This window comes from Macrobrachium nipponense, chromosome 11 (assembly GCF_015104395.2).
Source record: "Macrobrachium nipponense isolate FS-2020 chromosome 11, ASM1510439v2, whole genome shotgun sequence".
Taxonomy (NCBI): Eukaryota; Metazoa; Arthropoda; class Malacostraca; order Decapoda; family Palaemonidae; genus Macrobrachium; species Macrobrachium nipponense.
Window position 1 is genome coordinate 100,018,361 of NC_061087.1, and position 12,665 is coordinate 100,031,025.

Here is a 12,665-nt window from a genome sequence, read left to right on the forward strand (position 1 = left end):
CTTGCCTCCTGGCTCTTGCCTCCTGGCTCTTGCCTCCTGGATGCCTCTTGCCTGGATGCCTCTACACTCCTGGCTCTGGGCTCCTGCCTCCTGGTTGACTCCTCACTCCTGGCTCTTGGCTCTGCCTCCTGGGTGACTCCTCACTCCTGGCCGGTGCCAGACGTCTGATTGTTTCATCCGGTAGTTCGTAACCGGAAACCTCACCTCGAGTAGGAGTATCGATCCTGGAGGCAGATACCTCCATACGTCTGGAGGATCTTTTAATAGGAAGGGAAGTGTCTTTCCTTCTAGGAGGCTCCTTTGACAGGACTCCTACAAACGACGAAATCTGTTCCTGCATCGCCATCATGAACCTCTTTGTAGCCTCCTCTTTATCCTCTTCGGGAGGAGGGGAAGGAGGAGGGGAGGAGTCCATAGCCTCCACCTCCTGCCTCCTTCTCACTCTGGTTGAAAGAATGGCTCTTCTTGCCTTCTTCACTCCCGATGGAGACTCCTCAGGGAAGTTTTCAGGGCTCGAGTCAATATTCGGAGCCTTCCAACTCCTCTTGAGAGGCCGAGATCGATCTGAATCTCTCCAATCACGTCTCGGTGATGAAGATCCCGACGACGAGAAACACTCACGTAGGACGCTTTTACAATAGCGGTCCTTGGCAGTCTGGGGTGTCACAGAAACCGCTGAAGGGACACCTGATCGGTGGGGATTCTCCACAACTCCCCTTTCGGCTTTCGACATTCCTTCTCCTCTGGGCATGTGAGCTTGGAAGAGGTCTAGACCTAGGAGCGTTGCTGAGCCGACCAGATGCCCCCTCCACTACTGGGACACTCATATCACTGTCCACTGAAAATCACTAGCCTTACCTTGTATGGCAGCCATTTTGTTTTCCATCAACTTGAAGGCTGCTTTTAGATCCGCAAGTTCTTTTGCTGGATCTACAGGTTCTGCAATAGGAGAAGGGGCTGCAATGGAAGGAGAATTAGCATACTTACCCTTGGGGAAGATCCCAAGCTTGGAATTAGTTCAGATCTAGAACTACTTAAACTTCTATGAGAAGCCTTCCTCACTTCTTTCTCTTTCTAACTTTTTAAATAATTAGTTAGATTCTTCCATTCGTTCTCACTCAAGTTCTCACATTCCTTACAAGTATTAGTAAAAGAACATTCATACTCCCTGCACCTCTTGCATACCGTGTGAGGGTCTACCGAAGCTTTCGGCAACCTCACCTTACAGCCTACATTCACACAACGTCTCACAACCATACCAGAGTCAGACATTATTAAAGAAAATTCCAAAATCAAGTCCACAAAACAGTCCACAAAAGCGTATGCCAATCCAACAATCCAGATACGTCACCAAAAGTCGGTCAAGAAGATCAATTGCCGGTGAAAAAAGAAAAACCAATCGAGAGGAACCAACAACAATGTTGATGGTCCGGGCGACAGAAGAATTCTGATTAGAAAACGGGGATGGTTCCTAGTCCTGCCACCCAGGGCAGGGCGGTAGATCACCTGACCTACCTGTAGCGTGTGCCGCGAAATTTGAAATTCTGTCAGAGACGACGGAGTCTATAGCTAAGTATATATCTGGCAGGGAAGTTGAATGTATAAAATTGAAATTTACTCTGTACAGAAAAATGTTATTGTTATTATACAATTAAGTTTGTTCATACTTACCTGGCAGATATATATATAGCTGTATTTTCTGAAGTCCGACAGAACCTCAAAACTCGCGGCACACGCAGCGGGCGGCCAGGTGGCAGCACCCACCCCCGCCGCCGGGAGGCGGACACCAGGAACCACTCCCATTTTCTATTCATATTTTATTAATGCCTCTGTCTCCTGAGGGGAGGAGGGCGGGCACTTTAATTATATATATCTGCCAGGTAAGTATGAACAAACTTAATTGTATAATAACAATAACATTTTGTTCATGCCACTTACCTGACAGATATATATATAGCTGAATCCCACCTTCGGATGGTGGGAAGAGACAGAATAGGATTTTTTAGGAAACTTAAATTAAGTAGATGATATACATCTTGGTTCCTCACCTGTTTGCAAAGTAGACTATGTGATTACTGTCACGTAAGGCTGCTTTTGCTTAAATCAGAGTTGCCAGCCAGGTGGAGACCTGTAGTGCTGGTGCGCTCTGGATGATCTGTCAACGGGTACGAGACCTCAACATGACAAGACCATCGAGGCCATACAAATGAGGGCAACGAAGCAACTGACCACCACCTGACCAACTATTCACAAAAAAACCCTTAAAACTAACTAAAGGATGGGAGATCTTCACATAAGACTCACCACAACCTAAAAACACAACAACAAACTAACCTAATCCTAACTAAGGGATAGGGAAAGAGCTACTTCCGGACCCCAAGACTGTGTCCGCAGAAACGTATGGCCCCAGTGCATTACAATCGTCATAAATCGTTCTCACATCCCTTAGGTAATGTGAGGCGAAGACGGAGTTACTCCTCCAAAAGGTGCAATCAAGGATGTCCTTGATTGCCAAGTTCTTTTGGAAGGCAAGAGAGGTAGCGACAGCTCGAACTTCGTGCGCTTTCACTCGTAAGAGGCTCAAATCAGTCTTCTGGAAAGATGAATGAGCCTCCTTAATGACGTCCCTTAGAAAGAAAGCAACAGCATTCTTCGATAAAGGTAACTCTGGTCTCTTCACAGAGCACCAGAGATTACCTGAGGGACCTCTTACCTCTTTCGTTCTATGCACATAGAACTTGAGAGCCCTGACCGGGCACAGGACTCTCTCTGGTTCTTGGCCCACCAGACTTGACATACCCTTGATCTCGAAAGTCTTCAGCCAAGGGTTCGAAGGATTTTCATTCTTCGCCAAGAAAGTTGGGTTCAAGGAGCAGACAGCATTGTCTCCTTTGAATCCCATTAACTTGCTAAACGCTTGAATTTCACTAACTCTCTTAGCCGTCGCAAGAGAAGTTAGGAAAAGAGCCTTCCTTGTCAAGTTTCGAAGAGACGCTGCCTGAAGCGGTTCGAAAGGGCTTGACATAAGGAATTTAAGGACCACGTCAAGGTTCCATGACGGAGGTCTCATTTGAGGAACCTTCGAAGTCTCGAAAGACTTTAAAAGGTCATGAATGTCCTTGTTGTCAGACAGGTCAAGGCCTCTGTGCCTAAAAACCGCTGACAACATGCTTTTATATCCCTTGATGGTAGGGACCGCTAATTTCTGCACATTCCTGAGAAAGAGCAGAAAATCAGCTATCTGGTTCACAGAGGTCGAGGAAGAGGAAACTCCCTCCTTTTTACACCATGCCCTGAAGGAAGCCCACTTCGATTGGTAAACAGCTCTTGTGGAAGCACGTCTTGCATGTGAGATTGCTCTCGCAGCTGCTTTCGAAAAACCTCTCGCTCTGGCCAACTTTTCGATAGTCTGAACGCAGTCAGACCCAGAGCGGAGAGGTTTTGGTGAAACCTTTCGAAGTGGGGCTGTTTGAGTAGATCTTTCCTCCAGGGCAATGTCCCTTGGAAAGTCTACAAAGGAAAGACATGACCTCTGTGAACCATTCTCTCGCTGGCCACATCGGAGCGATCAGGGTCAACCTCGTCCCTTCTGAGGCCACAAACTTCCTCATGACTCCCCAAAATCTTGAATGGTGGGAAGGCGTACAGGTCTAGACCCGTCCAATTCCAAAGCAACGCGTCTACCGCGATTGCTTCTGGATCCAGGACCGGGGAGCAATAAAGAGGAAGTCTCTTGGTCCTTGACGTCGCGAATAAGTCGACCAGTGGACGTCCCCACAACGTCCAAAGGTCTCGACAAACGTCTTCGTTCAAGGTCCATTCCGTCGGTAGGACTTGTTCCCGACGACTGAGAAGATCTGCCCTGACTTTTGCACTCCTGGCAATGAATCTCGTCAGGATAGTCACATTTCTTATCTTTGCCCACAGCAGAATCTCTCTCGCTAGGGAAAACAACGTTCTGGAGTGTGTTCCTCCCTGATTTTTTAAATAAGCGAGTGCTGTGGTATTGTCCGAGTTTATCTGAACAATCTTGTTCTCCAAACTCCTTTCGAAGAACTGCAGGGACAGAAATACTGCTGCCAGTTCTTTGACATTTATATGCCAGGCTACCTGTTCCCCTCTCCAGGAGCCTGAAACTTCTTCCTCCCTCCTAGTGTTGCTCCCCAGCCCGTGATGGAAGCGTCGGAGAACAACACTAGGTCGGGGCTCAGAAGACTTAGGGACACGCCCTCCTGAAGCTTCTGAGGGTCCAACCACCATCTTAGATGGTTTCTTGATCGGAAGCGATATTCTCAATATGGCATTGAGATCGTCCTTGGCCTTCCACTCGTCCGCAAGGAAAAATTGGAGAGGCCTGAGGTGCAGTCTTCCCAAGGAAACAAACCTTTCTAGCGAGGAAATGGTCCCCAGCAGACTCATCCATTCCCTCGCCGAGCAAGTCTCTTTCCTTAGAAAGGCTGAGATCTTTTCTAAGCCTAGCCGCTGACGTTCCTGGGACGGAAACGCTCGAAAAGCCACTGAATCCATCTGAATCCCCAGATACACGATGGACTGTGTTGGGGTCAGATGCGACTTTTCGAGGTTGACCAGAAGTCCCAGGGACTTCGCTAGGGCTAAAGTGAACTGCAAGTCCTTCAGACACTTCTCTCTCGACGACGCTCTGATCAGCCAGTCGTCGAGGTACAGGGAAACTCTTATTCCCGAAGAGTGTAGCCACCTCGCTACGTTCTTCATTACTACAGTGAACACCACTGGAGCCGTGGTCAGGCCGAAACACATAGCTCTGAACTGCCACACTTTTTTGTCTAAGACAAACTAGATACTTTCTTGAAAGAGGGTGGATCGGGATGTGAAAGTATGCGTCCTGCAAGTCTAAGGACACCATCCAGTCGCCCGGTCTCAAGGCTCCCAGAACAGAATGAGGCGTCTCCATCGTGAATTTGGTCTTTTCCACGAAAAGATTGAGCCTGCTTACATCTAGAACTGGACGCCAACCTGACGACTGCTTCGGTACTAGGAAGATCCTGTTGTAAAAACCTGGGGACCCCAGGTCCGCGACTTGTTCCACCGCTCTTTTGTCGATCATTTGCTGAAGGAGATCGAATAATACTTTCTTCTTCTCGCCCTGATAGGATGGAGAAAGGTCTCTGGGAGTCGTAGAAAGAGGAGGAAGATCTAAAAAGGGGATCTTGTACCCCTGCTCCACGATCTTGAGGGACCAAGAGTCCGTGTCCCTCTCTCTTCCAAGCTCCCGCAAAAAACTTCAGTCTGGCTCCGACTGGTGTCTGAAGGACATGCTTCTCACTTGGAAGGCTTTGGCTTAAAGGAAGCTCTTCCTCGTGAAAACCCTCTCCCTCGAGGAGCTGCTCTCGAGGGGGGAGCCCCACGAAAGGGCTTAACTTTCTTCTGGCGGACGAACCGCAGCTGAAGAGGTTGAAGGTACGGCCGACCGTCTTGTAGACTGGGCCAAAAGGTCCTGAGTTGCCTTCTCTTGCAAACTGTTCGTCAGGTCCTTTACTAAAGTCTGGGGGAAGAGATGGTTCGAAAGAGGCGAAAACAGCAAATCCGCTTTCATTGAGACTGGGACGTTATCCGAACGAGCTGTGAAGTTGCACAGCAAAGCTCTCTTTTTCAATAAAGCCGTTCCAAAATGAGAGACGATCTCCTCCGAACCATCCCTGACGGCTTTGTCCATACATGCTAACACGCTGGACAGCTCCCCCAGACTGAGAGATTCTGGGCTTCTCGCTTGCAGATCCAGAACTCCCAAACACCAGTCAAGGAAGTTGAACACTTCCAGCGTCCTGAGCAGACCCTTCAAATGATGGTCAGTCTCCGTAGAGGTCCAGGTTACTTTAGCAGAGGGTAAAAGAGACCTCCTCTGCGAATCCACTAGGCTGGAGAAATCTCCTTGAGCCGAAGAAGGGATACGAACTCCTACTTCATCTTTGGTTCTATACCAAATGCCCCCTTTTCCGCTAAGTCTAGCTGGCGGCAAGGCGAAGGTCGTCTTGCCTTGATCTCTCCTTCGTACCATCCAATCTTGGAGTTTCTTAAAGGCACGTTTCGTGGAGAGAGAAGTTTTCATCTCCACAAACTCCGTTTTTCCAGTTTTAGATGAGAAAACTGCGAAGGAGGAGACTTGGGAGCTGCGGGCTGAAACTTGTCTTCGAAAGAAGAACGCAAGAGCCGCACGAGGACTTTATAGTCCGAGATTGAAGGGGCCGCAGAAGGTTCCTCTTCAACCGAGTCAGCCGAACTACTCAGCTCTCCTTCTTCTCTAAACGGAAGAGGAGACCGTCTGTCCGGAGAGGGCGTCCTAATGTCGGGTCTTGGCTTAATCAAGGACCCCTATCCTTGCTAGAGGAAGCCTTATTTCGGCTGTCTTCTCTATGACGCTTACTACTTGATGAAGGTAGAGCGTCCTGACGAGGACGAGCGTCCTTAGCGCCATCCGCGGCAGTCTCACTTGCCAGAGAAGCGTCCTTACGTTTCACAAACGAAAAGGAAGACCTTTTCGCTGGAATACGTGCCTGTGCGCGTAAACTAGCGTCTTGGGGTACGACTTCTTGGTCGGAATCTCCAAAAGCGTCTTGAAAAGAGCCCTGAACGTCCTGGCGAGCTTCCTGCCAAGCGTCCTGCCCCGAGCGTCCTGGCGAGCGTCCTGCCGAGCCGTTCCTGGTCTAAGCGTCCTGGCCGAGCGTCCCTGACGAACTTTTGACCTGCCTAAGCGTTCCATGCCAAGCGTCCTGGACGAGGCGTCCTGACAAGCGTCCTTGACGAGGAGCGTCCTGCCGAACGTCCTGCCAAGCGTCCTGACAAGCGTCCCGCCTAGCGTCCTGCCTAGCGTCCTGACGAGCGTCCTGTCGAACGTCGTGCTGAGCGTCCTCCTCAAAAGCGTCCTGACGTAACGTCCTTCTAGAGGACGAACGAGATCGGCGAATCGCCGAAGGAGAAGCGATCGGCGAACGAGACGAAGTAGGTGAGGGAGAAGGAGACTGCTTCGTCCTCTTGACGGGCAGTCTAAGGTCCTTCCTCCGCTTAGGCTCGACTGCTGCTGGGTGAGTCCTCTGAGCCATAAGCGTGGATAGCTGGTCCTGAAGGGACAAAAGAATGTTCTTCGTCGGGGAAGAACGAACAGAGGAAGCAGGACTGATCCTGCGAGAAGACGAGGGGCGAGGGGACGCCTCCTTCCTTCTCACAGGTACAGCTACCTGCTTCTCAGGTAAACGCGCCTGTGCACGCAACCCAGCGTCCTCATCGGAGGAGATCTTACCCCTTTTCTGAGGCGGAAAAGCGTCATACGCATCCTCCGACGAAAGTGGCGAAAGAGGACGTGAAGCGTCCTCCGCACGAAACGTCCTTTTCAGAGGACGAGAGTCTCTCCGAGCGCTCCACCCCTTGCGCGGGGAGGACGCTTCGGAGGACGAAAAGCACTCTTTCAGGACGCGCGCTCGTGCGCGCTCCTTGGCAGCCTGGGACTTTGCTACAAGGCCTGCCGAAGGGACGCCAGATCGGTGGGAAGCCCCCGTAACCCTCTTGCGGCTTTCGACATACCTACTCCCTGAGTCTTGGGAGTCTGATAGAGGTCTAGGCCTAGAGGCATTATGGGGCCGATCTGACGCCCCCTCCACACTAGGGTGGGGCCACGACACACACTTGCACCGAGCCAGTTTCTAAGGCTTTCACTTTTGGTCTCCAGAGTGCGAAGAGACTCCAAAATCAGAGAGAGAGCATTCGCTTCTCCCGACACAGAATCAGAGCCCGAAGGCAACACAGGTTTAGGGGTAGCAAACTCTACAGGTGTTAATGCAGGAGAGATGTTAGCCTTACCTTTGGTAGAACCACTCCTGGAGGAAGACCTCCTGATCCTATCGCGCTCCAATTTAAGGCGATAGGACTCATATACTCTCCAATCATCATCGGTCAATCTCTCACATTCATTGCACCGATTATCAATCACACAATTATGCCCCCTACAATTCATACATACTGTGTGGGGGTCTACCGATGCTTTCGGTAGCCTCACCTTACAATCAGTCCTTACACACACTCTGAAACTCACAGCACTTGATCCAGACATATCTTATATAGAAAAGTCAATCCAAAATCAAAAAACGGTCCACTATCGCGCATGCCAATTCAACAATCCAATTCAATACCAAAAAACCAATCAGATACTTAAAAGCGAGTCAAATTCCAAAAAATCCTGAGCAGAGGTCTGTAAACAGTTGTTTACCGACCGGCGACAGAAAAAAATATGAATAGAAAATGGGAGTGGTTCCTGGTGTCCGCCTCCCGGCGGCGGGGGTGGGTGCTGCCACCTGGCCGCCCGCTGCGTGTGCCGCGAGTTTTGAGGTTCTGTCGGACTTCAGAAAATACAGCTATATATATATCTGTCAGGTAAGTGGCATGAACAAAATGGAAAATCCATGCAAGACCTATAAGAAGTCAACTTATTTACCTTCCTAGACTTCTCCAGGCTATTACTTCTGAGGCAAATTCTCTCTCATCTTCTTTACTCATACCAATAGGTTAGACTAACCTAGCCTAGCCAATCTCTAGCAAATTTTTACTTTAATACCGCAACCACACCCTGAAACATAAACAAAAGATAATACTAAATATATTGGTAACAGTAAATTTGCAATAGATTTTAGTACAGTTTTTGGGTAAATATCAAGGAGACAGCTGCATAAAGGTACGTGCTTATATAATTTCTTGACTGAAAAATTCAATAAAGGGTTTAGGTAAATCTAGGTAATAACTCCGCATCGGATATTTCTTTTGAAATTACAGGTCCCTGCAGTATTTGGGTTGCTTATTAAGAATATACTGTTATTTTTGGGGGGCTTGACTATAATTAACCCCCTGCAGCTAATACCAAACATGGCGAAATACATTTGACGCCCCCCATACCTACTGGCTGTCATATTTGCGGGAACGTTCCTTGCAGTGTGTGCAGAGTTATTGACTAGAATTGCCAAGGGTGTATATAATGCAGTAAAGGTGATATCTTTCAAGAAATTTACCTAGTAGATAACAGATATCTCACAATCTTTTATTCAAATTTTTGCTTTCGGGATAGTATGAAATACGGCATCCCAAGGAACTTTTGCTATGTTTAGCAACAGCCTCTCAGTGTTGAACGTAAAAACAATAAAACTTTACAATAGTTGCATGGCCGGATTCCCACCAGTCGTTGACTGGGACAAGTTCCACACACATAAAAAGAATGAACCTTTCTTGTAATGCCAGGTCCTGAAGTAACCAGATCTTACCTACCTAACCTAACTTGGGGCAACATGCCCAGACCTGGCCGGCTGGACCCCTACCAAAGAAGCTGTAACCTGTCCTGGTCGGTGACTGCTGGGAACAAGGCCACGTAAGCTTTACCATAAAAACAAAAACGTAAAATTTATCATTACCTCTGCAAATTTCTCAAACTAGGTAGCAGTAGCCTATCTCACCTCTGCTGTATTGCATAAGAACAAATTTCTATTTTGTTTAGTATACAAATTATATCAATATACAATATCTTCATGCAACCTAATTTTCATTTACCCATTTTCGATTTAAGCATACATTATGGAGACAACAGCTCAGCATTTCCCCATTTTAGCACTGGCTAACTTTGACAGCTTCTCACAGGCTTTGTACGCTTGTATGTACAAAACTGATCTAAATATGAACACAATAAATAGGGTAAAAAAACCGCATGGTACAGGGGTGGACCATGTACGATCAAAAAAAGTACATTGCCTAGGTATAACGCGTCCTGACATCGGAGATGGGCATCAGACGCGACTTGTTGTTGGTGAGAAACGGAGCTAAAGACCTCTACTCCGGTGTCAGGACGCGTTACAATGTACTTTTCTTGGGGTTGTACGCATTGATCGTAAATGGTCCACCCCTGTACCATGCGGTTTTTTACCCCAAGTACAATTGAGGGTTGCATCTTCCTACCACTCAGAGTTACCTAGGTACCTACTAAATTACCAGCTACCTATTACTTAAGCTTATATATCATACTTGCGATACTTTAGTCTTCTGCTTCTTCTAAATATTCAAGGGGCCATCAAAATACATCCTATAACAGGCAGAAGTGTGCAGTTTTGAAGGTTTTAAGCGGTCGAGGAAGATCAACACTCAGCCATGTAATTTGTCATACTGTAATCAGCTGTGTTTGACACTCAAAAGGTAAACATACGCGAATGACGGCATAGGCATGTTCAATGTCGACTGGAGTTGCATTGTGTCCGCCATCTTACCACACTCAAAGGAGAAATTTGCCCATTTCATTTTCTTATTTGATGTAGTAAATATCCAGTAAAATTCAGTTTAATATAATGCACGGCATAAGCTTTATCAACCTGAAAATGGCCATTCTATGATATGCATATATCTAGCATTTCATGTACAAATATATTTCGCAAGCCAACCCACTTTGATAAGGTCATAATGGACGTCTATGTATTTGTGAAGGTGATCTTTACAGTAGTAGTTGCGAGAATGCTATGATTACTTGAGACATCTCTCACTGGGACAATTTCAATAATACTCGTGGCCATTTAGGAAGTTATTCTGTATGGGATGTGAGGGACCCATTATTAATAAGCACTGACTCCTAAATAAATCGTTGTAACGTCTATAAACTTCTCAATATTTGAAGAGGCATTTTTTGCTGTGATTCTGCCTGCTTTGGATCCCATGACTGACGATTAAATTTAAAACAAACCGAGATTTTAAATATTCACAATCCATGGTGTATGTAGGCATGAATACAGCTCTTCTCATTTAAGCACTTTTTATGGAATTGCTTTAAAAAATATTTCATTAACCAAGCATCCCATAGATGTATTGCTTCTCTGTAAATTATAAGCATTACTAACATAACTAAGGTTGCCATAAGTTAAATAACCAACAGATCCTTTTATGTACCAGCTTTATAAATTTATAGTTGCTTTCAGCAGGAAGGGTGTAAGATAGGAAGGCAAATAAAAATTTGTAAACATTTTACAAACAGGATAACAACAAATGAGATGATGAAAATGGCAGATTAATCAGAGATGAAGATAGTAAAGGATTGGTTCTACATTCCTGAAAACAATTTTGGCAGATTAACTCTCCACTTTGTGAGGTGCAGTTCATTTCATTGATTTAATAGGATTTAGAGAAATTTAGGCTGACAAACCAAGTGCCGGGGCATCTTTGGCCATTAAGCACTTACGACAGTGAAGAGGGGAAAATGGACTGGATGAACAGCAAGATAAAGAAATAAAGAAATTAAAAGATAAAGTAAAGATCTAAAGTTGATCTAGGGGGCGTGGGGACACTAAGCACACACCATACAAACGTTTACAAAATTTCACTGTAAACAATTTATAAATCATCATTATCTTCAATACACTCCTGCTTCAAGCAGTCACAGCCTGTATAGGTTTTACTTAAGAATTTACTTACATCAACAGACACCTGTCGATCTTTCACTTTTAAAGTGTGAGGGGAATACGTACTCTGCAACAATCAAATGCAACCATTGCAATAACCCATCATCATCAAAGCTCTCGCCATTTTCTGTCATGTACTTTTTCTGCACCAATGTCCATCAGGTTTAGATCTTCATCTAGATGAATCTGTCTGCAAAATCAGGCTCTATACCTAACATGTATGTTCAACTCACTCTGCTCATCTTCCACATTCCTCAAAAGGTGAATTTGATCATACAAGAGCAAACCCCAACCCTGGGACAATATGCACTATCCAAAAACTCCCATCATATTCTGTATGTTTAAGCGCCATTTGCAGTTATGGCATATCAGTCGATTTTAAAAATGCAAAACAGGAGTAATCAAATTAAATTACCTATTAAAAAATGTGAAGGGTATTCAGCAATAATGAAACAAAAAATTGGTAATCATTATTATATTTTATAAAATCCACTTGCTCCATTAAGTTTCTTTCAAACTTATCAAATTACTCAAGATGAATGGTGGAACCAATTTTAAATTTTTACAAGATATCAGTAACAATAGACTAGATAAAAATTTTTTTTTACAAAAAGCGAGCTCTTCATAGAAAACCAATTACCTATAAACAACCATATTCTGTGCAAAGGCTTACCAGATGCACAAACTTACTACCAGTAATTCTTGAAAGACAACAGACCTTACTGTGCAAGACCAGAACATGCTTGCTTCATTAACAAGCCATCATCCTCCCATGCACAAAGGACTAGTCTTTTTAACGTGTGATGTGTCAATCATTTTCCAATTACAGGCTGGTGGTATTACTAGCAAAGTATGATCAACATAGTTATTGTGTTCAGTGATTAACCATGTTCTAATTTTGGGCTTATCTTTAACTAAGAAGTCAGGGATTCCTGTCACCAAATTGTAGTAACTGGAATAGATTTGACATAACAGCTGTCTTTTGATGTCCGTTTTAAAGAAACAAGTTGCCTTCGATTTCCCATATTCTGTTCACATTCGTCCTTTATTGGTCAGTGACAAAACTTAGGTCTAAGTTTTGTTGTGTTACTCTTTTGGTTAGCAACAGGTTACTGTAATGTACTATTGTTCCAGTATTCGTTTTCTGATCAGTGACTTTTTAATTAGTGTCTCCTTAATTCAAGGTTACTATTAACTCCCCACTGATGCGTTGTT

General features: G+C 45.5%; 1 protein-coding gene across 2 annotated transcripts in view; it reads right to left on the bottom strand.

The window, feature by feature from the left end:
- Nucleotides 1-10,196, bottom strand: part of LOC135207940 (putative nuclease HARBI1) — a 70,112-nt gene extending 59,916 nt beyond the window's left edge. Inside the window, exons 1-2 of one of the 2 annotated variants that reach the window (XM_064239926.1) lie at nt 10,033-10,196; nt 8,465-8,596 (exon numbers count right to left, since the gene is read on the bottom strand). The gene's annotated coding sequence lies outside the window, so the exon portion shown is untranslated. The remainder of the gene's footprint in view (nt 1-8,464; nt 8,597-10,032) is intronic. The other variant, XM_064239917.1, reaches the window with a different exon arrangement.
- Nucleotides 10,197-12,665: the final 2,469 nt, after the last annotated feature.